Source organism: Camelus dromedarius, chromosome 22 (assembly GCF_036321535.1).
Source record: "Camelus dromedarius isolate mCamDro1 chromosome 22, mCamDro1.pat, whole genome shotgun sequence".
In the NCBI taxonomy this organism is placed as follows: Eukaryota; Metazoa; Chordata; class Mammalia; order Artiodactyla; family Camelidae; genus Camelus; species Camelus dromedarius.
This window is the reverse complement of record NC_087457.1, coordinates 59,733-83,971: the sequence shown is the minus strand read 5'-3', so window position 1 is coordinate 83,971 and position 24,239 is coordinate 59,733. Positions and strand designations below refer to the sequence as shown.

The following is a 24,239-nucleotide window of genomic DNA, read 5'->3' as shown; positions in this document are numbered from 1 at the left end:
CCTTCTGTCCTGCAGGTCACCCCATGGGCCGGAGGGCCCCAACCTTTCCGAGGAGCAGCCTGCGTGGCCTGCCCCGGGTATGGCCCGTCGTCACCCAGCTGGGCACATGCACCTGGTCCCACTTGGTGCCCTGTGAAAATTCGACCCCACCGCCAGCTGCTCCGCTCAGTAAGAGTAAAGCGTACTCCTCTGTTTCTTCCTTGAGTCACTGCAGAAGAAAGGCAGATCGCTCTCCGGGGCTACCCCGTGCATGGGCGGCCGTGACTGGGCTCACGGCCGTGTCCCTCTGGTCCCTTAGCAGACGCACTTGATGGACCGCATCTTCCCCGTCCTGCCCTGGGGAGGGAGGTGTCTGTTGTAGAGGGAAAGAGGGTCCTCTGACGGAGGGCAGACGTGTCGGTTATGCACACGGGCCTTCAACTTACACCACGTTCTGGGCTCCCTGGAGGACAAGCCCGTCCCTGTCACTGTCTGCAGCGAGTGGAGCCCTGACATTCCACAGCCGATGATCTGTTATGGAAGACCCAAACGAACCCGGGGCCTGTGGACTCTTCAGTCAAGGGTCCTGAGACCTGTCTCTAACTAGGTGTGATGTGACACTTAGTGTGATACGGGGAAGAAGGCCTCAAAGATCTTTTGCTCTTCAGCAAACTAACATGTTTTGTAAGGCAGTGAACCGTAAAAGAGTGTTTTGTATTTTATTTTATCTATGCCGAGAAGCTAGTTGACTCGGGGAAGGATATAGGTTAGTGGTAAATAGAATGCTTGCTTAGCATGCCGAATTCCGTGTGCTCATTCCCGGTACCTACAATTTAAAACAGAAGAAAAGGAAAAACAAAAACAAGAGCAAACTCCAAATGTTAGAAATACATAGTGCGCAAACCCAACTTCCATATTCATTTTTTTACGTGTTTTCCTCTTACTACTTGGTTTGAAATATATCCCAACCGTGACTTAAGCATTTTTTTCAGAAAATGCTCTAACTCTTTGAAAGTCTTTTCTGCCACTTTTGTTTTGACACATCCACGAACGGATATAGACGCACATGGTGGTTTTAGTATACATTCGTGGATATACTCATTAATGTACCTGTAACTACATTTTACAGATGGTGTGTCAGTGCGCCACTTTACAGAAGAGAGAGGAAGAAAATCTTCCTGGGATGAGGTACAGTCTCTTGGTCTTAATGTCCTTGTGTGACTATATAAGTACCAGGGGATTCTGAGACATAAACCGGGGGTTGGTTTGAGTGTGCATTTTCACGTTTGCATCTGCTGATGAGAATTTTTGACTTATGCTTTTAACTTGCACTTTAGTATGTGATTCTGTGCTTAATGCCGTAGGACTGGATAATGCACTTGTGTTCATTTACCAGACTCACCTAGTGAAGCCAGTGTCTGTATGGGCATTCTTGTTTTCAGGGTCTTTCCCTTACAGTTCATTAGAGGATATTGAAAAGAAATTCATCCCTGGGAATGTTAGGTGCATCTTGCTGTTGGTTCTTGTTTTAGCCGTCCTCACTTGAAATTAATTAAGTGATGTTTCATTTTCAAGGCAGCATGTATTGTCTTCCCATTCCACCGCCAGTAACAGTGGTCTAGTTTCCTTAATGCCTTACGCTGTTTCCCACCTGCTCCTTTTACTCAGGCTGCCCTTCCCCAGAGCCCCTCCACATCCCCCCTCTGCGCTGGACCTCTCTTTTACGAAACAGTGCGGTCTTCCCAGCATTCCCTGAGCTATCCACGTGCAGCGGACTCTCCTGTCCTTTGTGGCGTTACTGTACCCGATCACCTCAGTTGTAGAGCTGTTGAATCTCTTCTGTGCTGATTTGTTTTCATGGATCCTGTGCCTCTGGCAGAACAGAGAGGAGAATCTGCCTTTTATTTTTACCGCCAGCTTCTCCCAGGATAGGGCTTATATTCTGATAGCTTCGGTAAATAACTGTTGTCTACCTGACTGACTAAGCGTAGGCACATTATCTGAAGTTCGGTTCCTGATTATCTTGATTTGTGTTCCTAGGAAGGGGCGACTAAGCCCGAAATTACAAAACCGGAGTACGCTACTGGGACTGTAGAAGTGGCTCCGCAGGAGCTGACGGATCATAAAACACTGACCTCTGTTTGTGGAGCACACGGAGCTTATTATACACTGGGTAAGTTAGTGAACGTGGCTGGCATTTCTTGTTCTCTGTGCCTAGACACTAGTGTGCTCTGGGGGAAGGGTATATGTAGCTCAGCAGTAGAGAGAATGCGGGCTTAGCATGCAGGAGTTCCTGGGGTCAGTATCGAGTTCCTCCAAGAAACGAGTGTGATACGTGGAAGGAAGGAAGGAAGGAAGGCGCAAAGTATTTGTTTCGCTTCAGCAGTGTCTTCGCAGGAAAGACTAATCCTCCATCCTTTTCTGTGGTTTTTAGCCGACGCGGGACCTGGCGCGGCTCCGGTGTGGCCTGGCAGGGCCCGCCCACATGCGGCGGCCCCGGAGGCCCAGGGAAGTGGGGTGGTCATGCTCTGTTGGGCCTCGTCCTGGGAAAGGTGATATTCCCGTTCTCCCGGCAGCCGTTCCTGGCCTCGTCTGCAGAATGTGTGTCCTGTGACGGGTCTGGCGTGGCGTGTCGCTGCCTTTTTCAGACTCAAAACTCTTGCCCAGGAGCCAGTGGGCTGATTCTCCCGGGAGCCAGTCGCCTTGACTGGTGCCTGCAGGAACCTTGAGGGAGTGCTTTGGAGCCGGGGCCCGCAGACTTTGACTGTGTGTTTCTCGAAACAGCGTGAGGAGGGTTAGCCTTCGCTCCACACTGACTTCTCCTGGCTCGGCTGACTCCTTCCTGACCTCCTGCACCTGGGGTTGCTCCTGGGTCACTGAGACGGGTTTCTGTGTCGTCGTTCTTGTGACTGGTTTCCCGGCTCAGGCCAGGTGATTCTCCTGTTTAGAATGTCCATTCAGATCCTGTTAACTGGAAAAGGGGCAAAGCCATCCCTCCAGCTTTGTACGTTGTGCTTTGTGCAACTTGTAGTCTTCCTGGGTGTGTTAAACGTCACAGCCCGTCACTGTCTTTCCTCGGGAGGTAAGTGTGTCTTGGCCGCTGCCTCCAGTTGTACTCTGGGCAGAAAAGCCTGGCTCTCGTAGATGGTGCGTTTGTAGAAGGGAATAGAGGCTGGAAGGGAAAGAGCCCGCCGTGAAAATGCCTCTTTCCCTGCGGGGGAATTCGGATGCGCACCAGAGTGCGTACATTGTGTTTGATCCCCCACCCTGCGCCGGGTCGCGCTAGCCCTGGAAACTGTCAGAGCTGCTCGTCAGCCTCATGGCACACCGTGGGGTTTTGCCCACGAGCTGTTTCAGTATCTTTCGTGTCAGGGGTGAGGTTGAGACTCCCCACATCACTCTCCCGTAGCACGCATGTAGGGTGCGTTCCGTAGCGAACGTAAAATCCAGACGTCCCTGAGGATAGGGATGATTGTAGCGGAGCCTGAGTCCCTTCTGAGGACAGCCTTGTCCCCTCGGGATCCCTTGGCCAGCTCCGCCGCATTACTCCGGGATGCCCAGCTCCCCAGTGCTCTTTGCGCCCAGGGACATCGCCTGCGTGGAGGAGGAGGGCCTTTTGTGAAGAGGAGGCAGAGAGAGCCTGGCAGGGTTCTGTAGGCAGAGCCCTGCAGGCAGAGACCTGCAGGCAGAGCGGTGACCCTGGTTCGGCTCTGCTTGCTCGTGTGGAGAATGAGCTCTTCACGTACGTCCCGTGTCCGTGTCCAGGTCCGCACCGGGCAAGCTTGCGTGGAGCTGGGGAAGGTGGCGTGGAGGGCCGTCCCACCCAGAGCGGCTGGCTGTTGGGAAGGCGCTAGATTTCCCGGGTGCTGGAAGCTATGTGTGCAGCCTCTCGGGCAGGAGGACCCTTGGCTTCCTCTAATTGGAGACAGCGGCGGCGGCGACGTGCGGCTTCAGGGTCGTATCCCCGTGTCCCCCTGTGCGGCCCAGGCTGCAGGAAGGCCCCAGAGGGCTGGGTGGAGCGTGTGGCACCGTGCTGCTCTCTGGGCACCCGGTGGAGGGGAGGGTGACCGGTGCCGACTTCTGCTGCGTTGGGTTTCGGCTATTGTCGGTGTTGGCGCTTTAGAATGTCATCCAACCCAGCCCTCCCTTCTGTCCTGCAGGTCACCCCATGGGCCGGAGGTCCCCAAACTTTCCGAGGAGCAGCCTGCGTGGCCTGCCCCGGGTACGGCCCGTCGTCACCCAGCTGGGCACATGCACCTGGTCCCACTTGGTGCCCTGTGAAAATTCGCCCCCCACCGCCAGCTGCTCCGCTCGGTAAGAGGAAAGCATAATCCTCTGTTTCTTCCTTGAGTCACTGCAGAAGAAAGGCAGATCGCTCTCCGGGGCTACCCCGTGCATGGGCGGCCGTGACTGGGCTCACGGCCGTGTCCCTCTGGTCCCTTAGCAGACGCACTTGATGGACCGCGTCTTCCCCGTCCTGCCCTGGGGAGGGAGGTGTCTGTTGTAGAGGGAAAGAGGGTCCTCTGACGGAGGGCAGACGTGTCGGTTCTGCACACGGGCCTTCAACTTACACCACGTTCTGGGCTCCCTGGAGGACAAGCCCGTCCCTGTCACTGTCTGCAGCGAGTGGAACCCTGAACTTCCACAGCCGATGATCGGTTATGGAAGACACACCCGAACCCGGGGCCTGTGGTCTCTTCAGTCAAGGGTCCTGTGTCCTGTCTCCCACTCGGTCTGATGTGAGACTTAGTGTGATACGGGGAAGAAGGCCTCAAAGATCTTTTGTGCTTCAGCAAACTAACATGTTTTGTAAGGCACTGAACCGTGAAAGAGTGTTTTGTATTTTATTTTATCTTTGCCGAGAAGCTAGTTGACTCGGGGAAGGACATATGTTAGTGGTAAATAGAATGCTTGCTTAGCATGCCGAATTCCGTGTGCTCATTCCCGGTACCTCCAATTTAAAACATGAGAAAAATAAACAAAAACAAGAGCAAACTTCAAATGTTAGAAATACATAGTGCGCAAATCTAAATTCCATATCCATTCTTTTTACGTGTTTTCGTCTTACTACTTGGTTTGAAATATATCCCAACCGTGACTTAAGCATTTTTTTCAGAAAATGCTCTAACTCTTTGAAAGTCTTTTCTGCCACTTTTGTTTTGACACATCCACGAACGGAGATAGACGCACTTGGTGGTTTTAGTATACATTCGTGAATATTCTCATTAATGTACCTGTAACTACATTTTCAGATGGTGTGTCACTGCGCCACTTTACAGAAGAGAGAGGAAGAGAATCTTCCTGGGATGAGGTACAGTCTCTTGTTGTTAATGTCCTTGTGTGACTATATAAGTACCAGGGGATTCTGAGACATAAACAGGGAGTTGGTTTGAGTGTGCATTTTCACCTTTGCATCTGCTGATGAGAATTTTTGACTTATGCTTTTAACTTACAGTTTAGGATGTGATTCTGTGCTTAATGCCGTAGGACTGGATAATGCACTTGTGTGCAATTTCCAGACTCACCTAGTGAAGCCAGTGTCTGTATGGGCATTCTTGTTTTCAGGGTCTTTCCCTTACAGTTCATTAGAGGATATTGAAAAGAAATTCATCCCTGGGAAAGTTAGGTGCATCTTGCTGTTGGTTCTTGTTTTAGCCGTCCTCACTTGAAATTATTTAAGTCATGTTTCATTTTCAAGGCAGCATGTATTGTCTTACCATTCCACAGCCAGTAACAGTGGTCTAGTTTGCTTAATGCCTTACGCTGTTTCCCACCTGCTCCTTTTACTCAGGCTGCCCTTCCCCAAAGCCCCTCCACATCCACCATCTGCGCTGGACCACTCTTTTACGAACCAGTGCGGTCTTCACAGCATTCCCTGAGTTATCCACGTGCAGCGGACTCTCCTGTCCTTTGTGGCGTTACTGTACCCGTTCACCTCAGTTGTAGAGCTGTTGAATCTTTTCTGTGCTGATTTGTTTTCATGGATCCTGTGCCTCTGGCAGAACAGAGAGGAGAATTTCCCTTTTATTTGTACCGCCAGCTTCTCCCAGGATAGGGCTTATGTTCTGATAGCTTCGGTAAATATCTTTTGTCTACCTGAATGACTAAGCTTAGGCACATGATCTGAAGTTCGGTTCCTGATTTATCTTGATTTGTGTTCCTAGGAAGGGGCGACTAAGCACGAAATTACAAAATCGGAGTACGCTACTGGGACTGTAGTAGTGGCTCCGCAGGAGCTGACGGAACATAAAACACTGACCTCTGTTGGTGGAGCACACGGAGCTTATTATACACTGGGTAAGTTAGTGAACGTGGCTGGCAATTCTCGTTCTCTGTGCCTAGAAACTAGTGTGCTCTGGGGGGAAGGGTATATGTAGCTCAGCAGTAGAGAGAATGCGGGCTTAGCATGCAGGAGTTCCTGGGGTCAGTATCCAGTTCCTCCAAGAAACGAGTGTGATACGGGGAAGGAAGGAAGGAAGGAAGGCGCAAAGGTTTTGTTTCGCTTCAGCAGTGTCTTCGCAGGAAAGACTAATCCTCCATTCTTTTCTGTGGTTTTTAGCCGACGCGGGACCTGGCGCGTCTCCGGTGTGGCCCGGCAGCGCCCACCCACATGCGGCGGCCCTGGAGTCCCAGGGAAGTGGGGTGGTCTTGCTCTGCTGGGCCACTTCCTGGGGAAGGTGATCTTCCCGTTCTCCCGGCAACCGTTCCTGGCCTCGTCTGCAGAATGTGTTTCCTGTAACGGGTCTGGCGTGGCGTGTCGCTGCCATTTTCAGACTCAAAACTCTTGCCCAGGAGCCAGTGGGCTGCTTCTCCCGGGAGCCCGTCGCCTTGGCTGGTGCCTGCAGGAGCCATGAGTGAGTGCTTAGGAGCCGGGGCCCACAGACTTTGACTGTGGTTTTCTCGAAACAGAGTGAGGAATGTGAGACCTCGCTCCACCCTGACTTCTCCTGGCTCGGCTGACTCCTTCCTGACCTCCTGCACCTGGGGTTGCTCCTGGGTCACTGAGTCAGATTTCTCTTTCGTCGTTCTTTTGACTGGTTTCCCGGCTCAGGCCATGTGATTCTCCTGTTTAGAATGTCCATTCAGATCCTGGTAACTGGAAAAGGGGCAAAGCCCAAACTCCAGCTTTGTACGGTGTGCTTTGTGCAACTTGGAGTCTTCCTGGGTGTGGTAAACGTCACAGCCCATCACTGTCTTTTCTCGGGAGGTAAGTGTGTCTTGGCCGCTGACTCCAGTTGTACTCTGGGCAGAAAAGCCTGGCTCTCGGAAATGGCGCCCTTGTACTAGGGAATAGAGGCTGGAAGGGAAAGAGCCCGCCGTGAAAATGCCTCCTTCCCTGCGGGGGAATTCCAATGCGCACCAGAGTGTGTACGTTGTGTTTGTCCCCCACCCTGCACCGGGTCGGGCCTGCCATGGAAGCTGTCAGAGCTTCTCGTCGGCCTCATGGCACACCGTGGGGATTTGCGCACGAGCTTGTACAGTCCCTTTGGTGTCAGGTTTGGGGTTGAGACTCCCCACGTCACTCTCCCGTAGCACGCATGTAGGGTGCGTTCCGTAGCGAACGTAAAATCCAGACGTCCCCGATGATAGGGATGATTTTAGCGGAGCCTGAGTCGCTTCTGAGGACAGCCTTGTCCACTCGGGAGCCCTTGGAGAGCTCCACCACAGGACTCCGGGATGCCCAGCTCCCCAGGGCTCTTTGCGCCCCGGGGCAGCCCCTGCGTGGAAGAGGAGGGCCCTTTGTGAGGAGGGGGCATTAAGGGCCTGGCAGGGTCCTACAGGCAGAGCCCTGCAGGCAGAGCCCTTAAGGCAGAGCCCTGCAGGCAGAGCGGTGACACTGGTGCGGCTCTGCTTTCTCATGTGCAGAATGACCTCTTCACGTCCGTCCCGTGTCCATGTCCCTGGTCCTCGCCGGGCAAGCTTGCGTGGAGCTGGGAAAGGTGGCGAGGAGGGCCGTCCCGTCCAGAGCGGCTGGCTGTAATGAAGGCGGTAGTTTGCCCGGGTGCTGGAATCTCTGTGTGCAGCCTCTCGGGCAAGAGGACCCTTGGCTTCCTCCACTTGGAGACAGCGGCGGCGGCGACGTGCGGATTCTAGGTCGCATTCCCGTGTCCCACTGTGCGGCCCTGGCTGCAGGCAGGCCCCAGAGGGCTGGGCGGAGCGTGTGGCACCGTGCTCCTCCCTGGGCACCCGGTGGATGGTAGGGTGCCCAGTGCCGACGGCTGCTGCGTTGAGTTTCGTCTTTTTTCGGTGATGGCGCTTTTGTCTGTCATCCAACCCAGCCCTCCCTTCTGTCCTACAGGTCACCCCATGGGCCGGAGGGCCCCAAATTTTCGGAGGAGAATCCTGCGTGGCTTGTACCGTGTGCGGCCCGTCGTCGCCCAGCTGGGCACCTGCACCTGGTCCCACTTGGTGCCCTCTGCAACCTCACCCCCCACGGCCAGCTGCTCCGCTCGGTAAGAGGAAAGCATAGTCCTCTGTTTCTTCCTTGATTCACTGCAGAAGAAAGGCAGATCGCTCTACGGGGCTTCCCCGTGAATGGGCGGCTGTTACTGGGCTCACGAACGTGTCCCTCTTGTCCCTTAGCAGACGCACTTGATGGACCGCGTCTTCCCCGTCCTGCCCTGGGGAGGGAGTTGTCTGTTTTAGAGGGAAAGAGGGTCTTCTGACGGATGGCTGACATGTCGGTTCTGCACACGGGCCTTCAAGAGACACCACGTTCCGGGCTCCCTGGAGGACAAGCCCGCCCCTGTCTCTGTCTGCAGCGAGTGGAGCCCTGACATTCCACAGCCGATGATCTGTTATGGAAGACACAACCGAACCCGGGGCCTGTGGACTCTTCAGTCAAGGGTCCTGAGACCTTTCTCTAACTCGGTCTGATGTGACACTTAGTGTGATACGGGGAAGAAGGCCTCAAAGATCTTTTGCTCTTCAGCAAACTAACATGTTTTGTAAGGCAGTGAACCGTGAAAGAGTGTTTTGTATTTAATTTTACCAATGCCGAGAAGCTAGTTGACTCGGGGAAGGATATAGGTTAGTGGTAAATAGAATGCTTGCTTAGCATGCCGAATTCCGTGTGCTCATTCCCGGTACCTACAATTTAAAACAGAAGAAAAGGAAAAACAAAAACAAGAGCAAACTCCAAATGTTAGAAATACATAGTGCGCAAACCCAACTTCCATATCCATTCTTTTTACGTGTTTTCCTCTTACTACTTGGTTTGAAATATATCCCAACCGTGACTTAAGCATTTTTTTCAGAAAATGCTCTAACTCTTTGAAAGTCTTTTCTGCCACTTTTGTTTTGACACATCCACGAACGGAGATAGACGCACATGGTGGTTTTAGTATACATTCGTGGATATTCTCATTAATGTACCTGTAACTACATTTTACATATGGTGTGTCAGTGCGCCACTTTACAGAAGAGAGAGGAAGAGAATCTTCCTGGGATGAGGTACAGTCTCTTGTTGTTAATGTCCTTCTGTGACTATATAAGAACCAGGGGATTCTGAGACATATACCGGGGGTTGGTGTCAGTGTGCATTTACACGTTTGCATCTGCTGATGAGAATTTTTGACTTATGTTTTTAACTTACAGGTTAGGATGTGATTCTTTGCTTAATGCCTTAGGACTGGATAATGCACTTGTGTTCATTTTCCAGACTCACCTAGTGAAGCCAGTGTCTGTATGGGCATTCTTGGTTTCAGTGTCTTTCCCTTACAGTTCATTAGAGGATATTGAAAATAAATTCATCCCTGGGAAAGTTAGGTGCATCTTGGTGTTGTTTCCTGTTTTAGCCGTCCTCACTTGAAATTAATTAAGTGATGTTTCATTTTCAAGGCAGCATGTATTGTCTTCCCATTCCACCGCCATTAACACTGTTCTAGTTTCCTTAATGCCTTATGCTGTTTCCCACCTTCTACCTTTACTCAGGCTGCCCTTCCCCAAAGCCCCTCCACATCCACCCTCTGCGCTGGAACTCTCTTTTACGAAACAGTGCGGTCTTCCCAGCATTCCCTGAGCTATCCACGTGCAGCGGACTCTCCTGTCTTTTGTGGCGTTAATGTACCCGTTCACCTCAGTTGTAGAGCTGTTGAAACTTTTCTGTGCTGATTTGTTTTCATGGATCCTGTGCCTCTGGCAGAACAGAGAGGAGAATCTGCCTTTTATTTGTACTGCCAGCTTCTCCCAGGATAGGGCTTATGTTCTGATAGCTTCGGTAAATACCTGTTGTCTACCTGACTGACTAAGCGTAGGCACATGATCTGAAGTTCGGTTCCTGATTTATCTTGTTTTGTGTTCCTAGGAAGGGGCGACTAAGCCCGAAATTACAAAACCGGAGTATGCTATTGGGACTGTAGAAGTGGCTCCGCAGGAGCTGACGGATCATAAAACACTGACCTCTGTTTGTGGAGCACACGGAGCTTATTATACACTGGGTAAGTTAGTGAATGTGGTTGGCATTTCTTGTTCTCTGTGCCTAGAAACTAGTGTGCTCTGAGGGGAAGGGTATATGTAGCTCAGCAGTAGAGAGAATGCGGGCTTAGCATGCAGGAGTTCCTGTGGTCAGTATCAAGTTCCTTCAAGAAACGAGTGTGATACAGGGAAGGAAGGAAGGAAGAAAGGCGCAAAGGTTTTGTTTCGCTTCAGAATTGTCTTCGCAGGAAAGCCTAATCCTCCATCCTTTTCTGTGGTTTTTAGCCGACGCGGGACCTGGCGCGGATACGGTGTGGCCCGGCAGCGCCCGCCCACATGCGGCGGCCCCGGAGGCCCAGGGAAGTGGGGTGGTCATGCTCTATTGAGCCTCGTCCTGGGAAAGGTGATATTCCCGTTCTCCCGGCAGCCGTTCCTGGCCTCGTCTGCAGACTGTGTGTCCTGTGACGGGTCTGGCGTGGCATGTCGCTGCCTTTTTCAGACTCAAAACTCTTGCTCAGGAGCCAGTGGGCTGCTTCTCCCGGGAGCCCGTCGCCTTGGCTGGTGCCTGCAGGAGCCATGAGGGAGTGCTTAGGAGCCGGGGCCCGCAGACCTTGACTGTGGGTTTCTCAAAACAGCGTGAGGACAGTGAGCCCTCGCTCCACACTGAATTCTCCTGTCTCGGCTGACTCTTTCCTGACCTCCTGCACCTGGGGTTGCTCCTGGGTCACTGAGTCGGATTTCTCTTTCGTCGTTCTTTTGACTGGTTTTCCGGCTCAGGCCAGGTGATTCTCCTGTTTAGAATGTCCATTCAGATCCTGTTAACTGGAAAAGGGGCAAAACCCTCCCTCCAGCTTTGTACGGTGTGCTTTGTGCAATTTGGAGTTTCCCTGGGTGTGGTAAACGTCACAGCCCGTCACTGTCTTTTCTCGGGAGGTTAGTGTGTCTTGGCCGCTGCCTCCAGTTGTACTCTGGGCATAAAAGCCTGGCTCTCGGAGATGGTGCGTTTGTAGTAGGGAATAGAGGCTGGAAGGGAAAGAGCCCGCCGTGAAAATGCCTCCTTCCCTGCGGGGGAATTCCGATGCGCACCAGAGTGCGTACGTTGTGTTTGTCCACCACCCTGCGCCGTTTCGGGCCTGCCCTGGAAGCTGTCAGAGCTGCTCGTCGGTCTCATGGCACACCGTGGGATTTTGCGCACGTGCTGGTACAGTCCCTTTGGTGTCAGGTGTTGGGTTGAGACTCCCCACATCACTCTCCCGTAGCACGCATGTAGGGTGCGTTCCGTAGCGAACGTAAAATCCTGACGTCCCTGAGGATAGGGATGATTGTAGCGGAGCCTGAGTCCCTTCTGAAGACAGCCTTGCCCCTCAGGAGCCCTTGGCCATCTCCGCCGCAGGACTCCGTGATGCGCAGCTCCCCAGGGCTCTTTGCGCCCAGGGGCAGCCCCTGCGTGGAGGAGGAGGGCCCTTTGTGAGGAGGGGGCAGAGAGGGCCTGGCAGGGTCCTGCAGGCAGAGCCCTTCAGGCAGAGCGGTGACCCTGGTGCGGCTCTGCTTGCTCGTGTGGAGAATGAGCTCTTCACGTCCATCCCGTGTCCGTGTTCCTGGTCTGCGCCTGGCAAGCTTGCGTGGAGCTGGGGAAGGTGGCGGGGAGGGCCGTCCCACCCAGAGCGGCTGGCTGTTGGGAAGGCGCTAGTTTGCCCGTGTGCTGGAAGCTCTGTGTGCAGCCTCTCGGGCAGGAGGACCCTTGGCTTCCTCCACTTGGAGACAGCGGCTGCGTCGACGTGCGGCTTCAGGGTCGTATCCCCGTGTCCCCCTGTGCGGCCCAGGCTGCAGGCAGGCCCCAGAGGGCTGGGTGGAGCATGTGGCAACTTGCTGCTCTCTGGGCACCCAGTGGAGGGGAGGGTGCCCGGAGCCGACCTCTGCTGCGTTGGTTTTCGGCTCTTGTCGGTGTTGGCGCTTTTGTCTGTCATCCAACCCAGCCCTCCCTTCTGTCCTGCAGGTCACCCTGTGGGACGGAGGGCCCCAAACTTTCAGAGGAGCAGCCTGCGTGGCCTGACCCGGGTGCGGCCCTTCGTCGCCCAGCTGGGTACCTGCACCTGGTCCCCCTTGGTGCCCTGTGCAACCTCGCCCCCCACCGCCAGCTGCTCCGCTCTGTAAGAGGAAAGCATAGTCCTCTGTTTCTTCCTTGAGTCACTGCAGAAGAAAGGCAGATCGCTCTCCGGGGCTTCCCCGTGCACGGGCGTCCTTGACTGGGCTCACGGCCGTGTCCCTCTGGTCCCTTAGCAGACGCACTTGATGGACCGCGTCTTCCCCGTCCTGCCCTGGGGAGGGAGGTGTCTGTTGTAGAGGGAAAGAGGGTCCTCTGACGGAGGGCAGACGTGTCGGTTCTGCACACGGGCCTTCAACAGACACCACGTTCCGGGCTCCCTGGAGGACAAGCCCGCCCCTGTCACTGTCTGCAGCGTGTGGAGCCCTGACCTTCCACGTCCGATGATCGGTTATGGAAGACACACCCGAACCCGGGGCCTGTGGTCTCTTCTGTCAAGGTTCCTGAGACCTGTCTCCCACTCGGTGTGATATGAAAGCGATTGTCATATAGGAAAGAAGGCTCAAATTTTTGTTTTCCTTGAATATAGTCTGCTCTGATTAGCCTAATCCTCCATCCTTTCTGTTTTTTTTCCGATTCGTAACCTCGTGTGTCTCCTGTGTTCAACGGTAACTCCCACCCTCCTGAGGCGACCACGGAGGCCTAGATATATTGGGAGGTCTTTTTCGGTGAATGTGTTTCTGGGATATTTCTTCTTTTTGTTTTTGCAGCAGCCTCTTGTGGGCTCGTCTGCAGACTGTTTGTTCTGTTATGAGTCTGTTATTTCTTTTTGTTTTCAAATTCATACTCTTGCCCAGTTTCCATTGGCTTTTCCTCTCCCCCTGTCACCTTGAGTGTTACTTGCAGAAGCCATCAGCGAGGGAGTGCATGAGGGCTGAAGACCTCAGGTTTTGACTGTGTTTTTCTTAAAATAGCATAAGAATGTTGAGCCCTTGCTCCATACTGACTTCTCCTGGCTTGGTTAACTCCTTTTTTCCTTCTTCTCTTGGAATTGCTCCTGTTTCACTGAGACTGGTTCCTGTTGTCATTCTTTGAATGGTTTCCTGGCTCAATCTGTGGGATTCTCCTTTGTATAATGCCCATTCAATTCCTTGTAACTGAAAACTGATCTATGCCACCCCTCCAGCCTTACACCGTGGTGTTTGTGCAACTTTGAGTCTTCCTGGGTGTGGTAATATCAGAGGCCATCACTGTCTCTTCTGGGGTGGTAAAGGTGCCTTCCCCGCTGCCTCCAGTTGTACTCTTGGGCAGAAAAACCTGACTCTCAGAGATGGTGCATTTGTAGTAGGGAATTGAGGCTAGAAGGGCAAGTGCCCGCCATGAAAATGCCTACTTCCCTGCAGGACTAATTTGCACCACAGTCCTGGCATCATGTTCTCCATCCCGCGGTGGGTCGGTTCTGCCCTGGAAGCTGTCACAGCTTCTTCTCTGTCTAATCACACACCATGGGATTTTCCACATGAGCTAAAATCCCATTGGTGTTATTTGCAGGATTGAGACTTCCCCCTTCCCTTTCCCATATGACAAACGTAGTGTGCTTTTCCTAGCAAACTTAAAATCCAGACATCCCTGCGAATAAGGATGATTGTAGTGGAGACTGACTCCCTTCTGAGGACAGCCTTGTCCCCTCAGAAGCACTTTGCCAGCTCCCCCACAGGACTGCGGGATGCCCAGCTCCTCAGAGCTCATTGAGCCCAGGGGAAGCTCCTGCTGGCGGAGGAGGGCCCTTTGTGATCAGGGAGTAGAGAGGGTCTGGCAGGGTCCTGCAGATAGAGCAAGTACCCAGGTGCGGCTCTGATTCTATGTGGAAAACCAGGCCTTCACTTCCTTTCTTTCTCTGTGTTTCTGTTTCATGCAGACCATGCTTCTGTGGAGCTGGGGAAGGTGTCAGGGTGGGTTGTCCTGCACAGAGAGGCTTCCTGTTTGGGAGGTCCTACTTTATCAATTTGCTGGAACCTCTGTACATCATCTCAGGCAGGACTCTTGCCTTCCTCCACTTACAGACACCAGCGGTGTCATGTGGCAACAGTGTTTTATCCACAAGGTCGAGTGTGTGGCCCTGTTCTGCTGTCTGGGCACCCGGTGGAGGGGAGGGTGCCCGGTGCTGACAGCTGCTGCATTGGGTTTCAGGTTCTGTAGGTGTTGTTCCTTTTGTCTGTCATCCAACACAGCTCTCTCTTCTGTTCTGCAGGTCACTGTGGATTCCCGATGTCCCGGTACTTGTGCAGGACAACTTGGTGTGCCTCACCCGATGGGACACCCAGCGTCACTTCTCAGAAGCTATTCATCACCGCCACCCCCACCTCTGTTGTGGCCTATGCGGTCTCACCCACCGCCACCACCACCACCACCAGTTACAGCACTCGGTAAGATGAGAGCATGTGCTTCTGCTCCCTTGTCGAGTCTTTGCAGAAGGGGAGATGGCACTCCAGGGCCTTGCGATGCCTGAGGAAATCTGACTTGGGACATTGTGACGTCTGTCTAGCTTCCCAGCACACACATCTGATGGACTGTGTCATTTCCCCATCCTGACCTGGGAAGCAGATGTCTCTTGTATAGAACAGAAGAGACTTTTGACAGAATATCAAATGAATTTGAAGTCCCAGTTTGGCAGATGTGCCTCTTGCATGGACCATGTGATGTGCTCTGTGAGGGGTGAAGCACACCCCTAACTTCAGGGGCTCATGGGGTTGCCTCGAGGGGTAAGGGAGCGAGTGAAGGAGAGAGACATTCACAGCAGACAGCTTGTCACCATAGCAGATGTGCCCATGCAGGGCCTCAGAGTGCAGAAGAGGGACACGTGAGCCACACAGGAGTGAATAAGAGGGTGTGGAGGGGAAGAAAGAAATTGAAGGGCTGCCCAGTGGGCGTTTGTTGGGTTCACTCAGATGGAGCTGGAAGGTCACTCATGGCAGGGTGGGCAGCTCAGGCGGGCCATGTGAATGCGGCGTGAGGTCCACTCAGAGCCACGTGTGTGTGCAGGGGACTCAGTGCAGCCATGCACGTATCCCCTTCAGAACCCAGTGCCTCCAGAAAGCCCTCAGTTCACAACCTCATATAAAGATGATTGTTCTCTAGGGTTTCTGAAAGTTCTGGGTCTGGATGAAATCTCTGGATATCAGAGAAACTGAAATTTAGCTTGTTTTTTTCAGGGTAATTTGTGTGGCTGAAGTTTCCTTTTGCCCCAGTGATTTGAAAAGTGCAGGCAGGATTTAGATCAGCTGAGCAGGTGCCTTGCCCTTCAGCATGAGGCAGGTTCTTTGGGGGAAGTCAGGGGTGATCAGGAGACACCCTGTAGGACCCCTGTCCCTACACCCCTGCTCCCTCCTGTCACCATGCCCACTGTCAGCTTGGCATCTCCACATTTATGTCACAAGATCCAATTTCTGATTCTTTGAGTTCTTGCAGTTCATCCTCTAACACCAAGACTCAGTGGGGCCCCCACAGGGTCTCAGCGTTGTTCTCTGTGAGCCAGGGGTAACGATGGTCCCTGACATCATTTTGAGGAGGGTTGGGTCAAGCACACACATTGTTTTGCAAAATGACTGGGACATATTTCTCACTCAGCATTCTCATAGTTTAAAAGAAAGTGTCTGCACACAGAATCATCAAAAGAGACCTTAGGAAGTACATTAAATTAAACTGAAGATATAAGAGCTCAGGCCCAGTGCTTACCATTCTCTGCTTTAAACATAAGGCAAAAGGTCCCTTTCTTCTATTAAATATTAGGTCTTACTAGTTAAAGAAGGAAATAAAATAATGAGAATGTGCACATTTTGAGATCTGTGTCTGAGATGTGAAAATAATTATTTTCATTCTGTATAGACAGGGAGATGCACACACAGACTACAGTGTCCGTCAGAGGCCATACATACATTAGAGAAGACAAAATCAGGAAAAAATAAGATCCTATTAAAATAAATAACTCTTTTTGCCTTACAGCACAGTCCATTTGCCACATGAAGGGGCCCCTCAGCTGTGGCAATGATGTGTTTAGAGAAGATGTCAGAGGTGCATTACGGCCCGAATGTTTCCCTGCTCCAACCTGCCCCCTCTGCTGTTCTCTCTATTGTCACCCCTAATGAAATTGTCACAGTTCTCTCTGTGTCAGTGTCTGCTTCCTGGAGGACTAGTGGTCACACCCTCTTGAGGGCACGCAGTGATTCACGGGCACACAACTCACAAACCAGCAGGAACTAAGATGACAGGGCAGATGCAAGGTTACCCCTTCAGGGCAGCAGTGACCACAGGGGCCCCGGGGCTCCTCCTGGGTGGTGGGTACAGCCTGTGTCTAGATCTAGTGATGGCTGTGCTGCTTCAGTCGGTAAACACTCACTGGGCATGTGGGGCCTGTCAGTCACAGGGGTGTCCGGTCATGAGCCAGATGACCAGAATGAAGTGGCCGTGTCTCATGGTGAGGAACGGATGAGGTGCAGGGAGACCATGGGCGTCCAGTGAGAGGCCCTGCACTGACCAGGCCCGTGCCCCCGCCCCGCATCAGCTGCCCGGCAGCTCCGGCTCCAGGCAGACCCTGAGGGGGGCTGAGGGCGGCAGTGCTCTCAGTGGGCCCCATGAGAGCCCTTCATCCTCCCACAGCCTCCTGACTCTGAGGTGGGCCGGGCAGGGTCAGTGGTTGGGGTGCCACCACTGCCAGGGAGAAGGTGTTGGGCATAAAAAGAGTCCACTCCACTCTGCACCAGCTGTCCCTGGAGCCCACAGGGCCCTCCCTCCTTCCAGGTGGGGGAGGCAGCCAGCCCTGCAGCAGCTCTGGGGTCCAGGCTGGGCCACAAACAGGTCAAGGTGAGACTGCTGCGCTGCCCGGGAAGTGGGGGGGATCAGCGATGCAGCAGCAAATGCCTGCAGGAGCAGCTCTGTAACCAGGCTCCTCCACTGTGAGCAGAGCTGGGGCTGGAACATCGCTGTGAGGGTGGGAGTGCTGGGAGAGATGTGGCCCTGTGGCTCTGTGGCCCTGGACAGGGCTAGACCTGAGCTCAGGGCCTGAGGGCCTGGGGGAGAGGCAGAGAAAGACACACGCAGGGAGAGACAGTGTGTGAGTGAGAGAGAGAAAGGTGGGGGTCAAGTCCTAGAGAGGGACAGGAGGTGACAAGAGAGGGACACCAGGTGGGGGGAAGCAGAGACAAGAGGAGGCAGGAAGGAAAGATGGAGCCAGCCCAGGGTGCGTGGTGGGGGACGATGGGCCAGGGTGCCTGGGAAGGGGAGTTGGCCCATCCTTCACCAAGCCATGTAGCTGCCACTATCAGGGCCGCAGGGACCAGCAGCCCGCCCAGCTAGACAGGCACCATCGGCCCTCAGGAAGGGCCCTCCGGCCTCTTCCAAGGTAAGGAGGACCAGGAGGGCTCTCCCCAGCACCACAGCAGCACCATCTCTAGCTTCACAGAGACCCTGTGAGCAGGCGCCTTCCCGTCCCCTGTTCCACAGAGGGGAAACTGAGGCTCGGCCAGCCAGCCAACTTGGCCCTGTCTGCAGGGTTATTCACTTACCCGATGCTTCTTTCACAGGCAGGCCTGTGCCCCTTTCCTAAGAAGGGGGCCTATGACAAGCCCGAAGTCCTGGGTCCCACCCGACTGCCCTCCTGTGCTAGGTGACCTGGGCAGGTCTCTTCCCCTCCTTGGGCCTCGACTGTATGACCAGCGGCCCTTCTCCACATCTTCCTGGGTAGTGGGACCCCAGCAGGGCCATCACTCCAGGCCTCCCAGTCCCCTGGGTGGGTGTGGGGTGAGCTCTGGCTCTCGGGGGAATTCCTTTCTGGGCGAGGCGATGGCTCACGTGCGCTCACCACTTTTTACGGGGTCACATCCTGCTATTTCCGTCTGGAATGGGACTTATCTACCATGGAGCCTGAAACTTGGTTTTCCACATTTTTCAAAATTGGCCCTTGTGCAGAAGAGCGGCTCCCTTGGCCGGGGTGACAAACTCAGTCCTGGTGAGGAGGCCCTTCTTACTCCCCTCACCTCACTGCTGATGGTCACCCCCAAACTCCAGAGCCATGCTCACCCCCTTGGATTCCCTGCTCCCCCCTCCCCATGCCAAGCCCAGCCACCTCCTCCTGCCCCAGAGACCCCTCCTCCTGAGGGAAGTTGTGGGGCCCTTAGGGTCAGGACTCCAAGCCCTGTATCACGGCAGGGGACACCCCAGCTGATTGGTGACAGGCCTGGAAGCAAGGGTGGGGCCCTGGGCCCCAAGATGGGCTGTGTGGCCTTGGTCAGGTCACAGCCTCTCAGCCCAGCATCACAGCCTGGCACACCCCTCCAGGCCCACGTGCCTGAGATGTCAGTCACACACACAGGCTCCAGCCCCACTCCCCACCCCCATGCAGGCACATGGAGGGCACACATGTACACACAGGGACATGTACACACATACAGGAACATACACACATGCACAGGGACACACACACAGGCTCATCCCCCAGCCACCAGGATGCCACTTTTTCATTCTTACATGTTGCTGCTGCAATAAAATAATTAAAGCATGAATATTCAAATGGTAAATGCTAGAGAGGGTGTGGAAAACAGTGAACCCTTGTACACTGTCGGTGGGAATGTAGTTTGGTACAGCAGTTATGGAAAATGGTATGGAGAGTCCTCAAAAAACTAAAAATACACTTACTATTTGATACAATATTCCCACTCCTGGGCATATATCCAAAGGAAGCATTAATACAGAAAGACACCAGCACCCCAATATTCATAGCACTATTTACAATAGCCAAGACATGGAGACAGCTTAAATGTCCAGCAACAGATGACTGGATACAGAAGCCATGTCATGTATACAATGGAATACTACTCAGCCATAAAAAATAATATCATGCCATTTGGAGCAACATGGATGGCCCTGGAAAACATCATTCTAAGTGAAGTAAGCCAGAAAGAAAGGAAAACACCATATGACAACACTCATGTGGAATCTAAAATTAAACAGGCTTAGAAAACAAACTCATGGTTATCAGAGGGGAACAGGGTGGGAAAGGATAGACTGGGATTTCGAGATTTGCAGATAGTGAGTGGTAAATACAAAATAAAGCAACAAGTTTATACCACACAGCACAGGGAACCATAGTCAAAATCTTGTAGTAGCTCATGGTGGAAAGGACATGAAAATGAATATACGAATGTTATTGTATGACTGAAGCATTGAGCTGTACACTAGAAATTGACATAAAATTGTAAACTGAATATAATTCAATAAAATAAAAATTTAAAAATCTGCATATTTAAAACGACCCTTGAGAGAAATGGCCCCATCTCACCAAAGGCAGGAAAACGCTGAGACACTATGGGGAGGAAGAGGGGAGATGGCGCTGAGAGGCCGGGAGAGTGGGAGGGCAGATATAGAGGGGCACCAGGCAGGGGGAAAACGCGGAGAAGAGGGGATAGATGCTCTACCCCAAGGAACGCTTGCCAGCCAGATGTATGACAGGGCCATGTGGCATTTGGACAGGCCAGGGTGGAGCAGGGTGGAAAATGGGCCACAGGCTGACCTGGGCATCTTTCAGGCTTCCAGCTGGGCTGGGGATGGAGGGAAACATGTGACCCAGCCTCACCTAGCCTCAAAGCAGGAGTCTTCGGACAAAATCTCGGACCATGGCTGTATAGAAAACGGAACGAAACAAATATCCAATTTCTGTGAATTATTTGTGAAAAGTGTTGATTTCTCGATGCCCAGTAAGAAGAGAACCAGTGCAAACTGCTCTCACTAGCTACCATACACAAAACATTGTAAACACACACTCACCCAGCCCTTGGCAAGGACACTTCACGAAGAGTGGTCTGTTACTTCCAAAGACAGGATGAGGCCTCAGAAAAACCGGAAGCAGGAAAAGGCAAAGTAGAGAATGGAAACCAGTGCAGGATCTGACCTCTGGTAATGGAGCATCAAAGGTGAAACTCTGTTTTACTTGGAAGCACACTCTCAAGCGGGCAGCAGGCATGGGATTGAAGGTGATGCGCTGAGTATTAGCAGAGTGCACAGCAGATGCTTGGCTGACAGAACTCAAAGAAATCAGCTCAAAATATCCCCACAATTGAATCTGAGACCAAGATCCGAGCTGCCAAATCTGAGCTAGCAGAGGCAGCGGAAAAAGCGGGGTAGGGCTACAGATGATGGCTCTCGCACAACTCAGGGATCTAGAGTGCGTTGTGGGTTTTGGTGGGTACTTTCAACAGAGCAAAGAGAACTGTAAACTCAGTGAGAAAGCAACCGCACTGGCGCGTGAGGTTGAGTTTATCGATATGTCCTATGGCCACATCCACTGCATCTGCAGGACCAGAGACCAATTTGATATTTTGCCAAAACAGCACGTGTGGGGCTCAATCAGAGATATCATGCATCTGGTCTGAGGGTTCCAGGGGGCGTTGGGTTTGAAATCAGTATTAAAAGTTTTAGGATCCGCTATATTCGTAACCTAGACTTGGATAATGGTCTGGTTTGAGGCAGAGGATAAGGAAAAGTTCTGTGTTTGCTTTCGTGAACCCATGAATCAAGGATGAGAGAACAAGGAATAGTGGTCAAAGTCCACAGCATGAGAAGATGAAGCATTTCTTACAGCATTATCTCCCAAATGCAGATGCTACATTTTGGACTGCACTGACAGGGTACTGCACCAAGGACACATAGGTCGGTCTGCGGGATCATCCCAGCAGGCCCTGAAGTATGACATCCATACATATGCTTCCACTGGTGTTTCTGCAGACAGAGAAGTTCTGGGAAGAACAGGTAACTTTGGGACATTCCCATGGCAGTAGAAAGAACAAGCGCACTCTATGTTGGCTCTTTTGAAGACACTCCAAAATGACGTACAGAGGAATGAAGACCTGAAAACATATAGAAGCTTCATTTCAAGTAGAGGAAGTGCCTTGTGCCCTTTCAGAACTCTGAGATTAGCGTAATAAAAATGAGGTTCTACTAACTGAAATAGTATGGTGTGTTCATCACAACAAAGGGAACACCAGCAATTAGAGATATAACAGACAACACACACAGGAACAGGGCATGGCATCAAGGTCTAGGGAAAATTGTCCTCTCAGAAATGCCATGAAATTGCTTACACCAAATACTCTAAAGTTTTCATAAATTCAAGCCCTATAAGTCTATACTACATACCTGATAGTACTTGAAGAGTAGAGAAAAAGATGTATAGTAAAAAAAACAAAGTGCCATTATCTGTTCCAAAGTGATTAAAGGCACAAAAAATAAGCTTTCAAACAACTAGACGGCAAAACGCTACCAGAGAAAGCACTGAAAATGGAAGTGAGGAAAACACTGATGAACAGCAGGGCCTCTGAAAAACAAAAGGCAGAATATCAGAAAAGGGGAAGAGAAAGTCTAAAGAAGAAACCAATAATGACAGAAAATTCAATGGGTGAGATAATAACTGGGCTAAAGTCAGTCCTATGCAGACTACATAATGCAGAGGGACTCGTGAATGGCTGTGATGACAGGGGAACAGAAATCAATCGATCAGAAGAAGACACAGAAAAGCAAGTGCAAACCAACGCAAACATCGCTGTTGAATCATGGGTTAATACAAAGCATGTAAGAATAGGACTCATAGAATTCCCAAATGGAAAAGCAAGAGAAAAAATAAAAATTCTGAAAAGGAATTTGTACAAAAATCACAATGAAACTTGCTGAAAGCCAAGAAAGGATCATCTATACGAATTCAGGAAGTACACAGCGTCCAACTGAGGTGGAATCCCAATAGACCAACAAGGAGCTGTAGAATTCAAATAAACAAATTTCATGATCATCCCAGTGATGTAAAATGCACCTCGAGGAAACAACTTAGTCCCAACAGAACTTCCAGAGGGGTTTCAGCTGATATCTCGGCAGAAATTTTGCTGCACGGGTAGAAGTGCGAGGACATAGACCATAACCTGAATGAGAAAAAGCTGCAATATAGGGTAGCCTATGCCAAATGACCACCGTTTATAACAACGGCAGAGCTAGGGAATTTCACTGACAGGCAAACCTTAAAAGAATTCAGCAGTTTGAGACTGATCCTAAAACAAAAATTGAGAATCCTACCCTGAGTAGAAAAGTAGCATGATGAAATGGAAATAACAAAACCATTATTGCAAATGCAACAAGAGCCTGAGTTACAAAGAAGTAAGAAGAAGAAGACAAGGAGGACATCAAAATCCTAAAGATGGGAGAGGGTAGCAGGAAATCATAGGTGATTTTAAGCACTATCTTAAGTGATTCACATATATGACTCTCTGATTGAAGCAAACGGAGTGATGCATGGCCTAATGTGTTTGCAAACAAACAAACAATCAGACAAACAAACAACAAAAGTTTACAGTTGGCTGACATATACCAAACAACCATGATTATTCAAAACAAATTCTCAAAGTGATGTCAAGGATCATTCATCACGCAATGACCCAGTATCGCGGCTAGCATGTACTCAAAATACTTGTATTCAGAACACAGACGCGTGCATTAGTATTCATAGATACTGATCCAGCAGTGCATATCTTGACCCAAACAAAATGACGGTTTTCAACAATAGTGGGTCATAGAAAGGGATATAGACTTACAAGAATTCCAAAAGGATGAATGAATGCCATATTCTAACCTAGGTAGAGAAGAAATGGCATAAGCCTATAACAAAAACAATTAGCTCTGCAAAACTGTACTAAGAGCAAAAGAGACATACAGGAAAGTGCACGTTGGGATTGGTTTCATTTCTAGGATTTTCAGCCCCCAGGAAAAAACGGATCCATAATCTGAGAGTGTGGGTGTTTCAGCAGAAATCAACAGACGGATATGTATTCTGGGTGAATGGATATTACACAAACATGAGTTTCCTGGATTGGTTCTCTGTGTACTGTGAATTGTTAGAAAGTTTAAAGAGCTGTCAATCGATAAACTGAACATGGACACTTCCCTCCGTTTTTACTGTGTATACAGATCTGAAAAAAAGAAAAGAGGGAAGAGAAAAGACCATGGGACCCTTGTTGATATAATCAAATTTCCCTTAGGGACCTCTGGTCTAAAGCAGCCTCTCCCCCAACACTGACTTAATGCATCAACCACTGTCAATGACAATTACCGGTTGGATTCCAGGTGGAATGTTGGTGTGTACAATGAGGCTTGTTGCGGCTGTTGGGTCCAAGGTAACTGGGCAGAATTCTGTTGGTGGATCAGTGTGATGGAGGGGCTGCCGCCCTATGTGGAGATTGGCTTAAGTCTTTGGTTCGGGAATCTGTGTAAGTTGGAGATACTGCTGCTGCCCAAAGACCTGAGTTCACGGGTCAGTTTCCAGAATCTGAAAGGGCATACAGTGGAAGAACTACCTGTCATCAGCTTAAAGCTGAGGCTCCGAGGTACGTTCAGAATTGCCCATTCATGTTGACGTCGACTTTATGGGAGACACGAAGAGAAGTTGGCAAAAAAACGGGCTGCATGGACTGAGGAGACGTGCGAACACATTGTTGAGAGTTGTTCTGCTACACTGAAGGATATCATAATGGAGACATCTCTAGAGCATACCAGGGTCGAAAGAAATTCATGAGAGCTACTGAACCACGCTGATACTGGAAGAAACATACTGAGTGTGAACTTGTACTTGAGAAATTTACTCGATTCTCTGCTCCAAGAATGGGTCCATGATTACTGATGTCTAAAAGAGAACAGATGGCAGAGATGATAAAAGCGCTCATGTTATTGGAAGAGATCATGAGAATCCACACATCCCAAGGGGCAGTTATGA

The 24,239-nt window shown here is 51.3% G+C and overlaps 1 long non-coding RNA gene across 1 annotated transcript; it reads left to right on the top strand.

Annotated features, from left to right (window-relative positions):
- Positions 1–1,143: 1,143 nt before the first annotated feature.
- On the top strand, positions 1,144–16,713 carry LOC135318858 (uncharacterized). The gene is made up of 3 exons (XR_010377242.1): positions 1,144–1,167; positions 14,691–14,865; positions 16,442–16,713. It is a non-coding gene; the product is annotated as an uncharacterized LOC135318858 (long non-coding RNA).
- Positions 16,714–24,239: the final 7,526 nt, after the last annotated feature.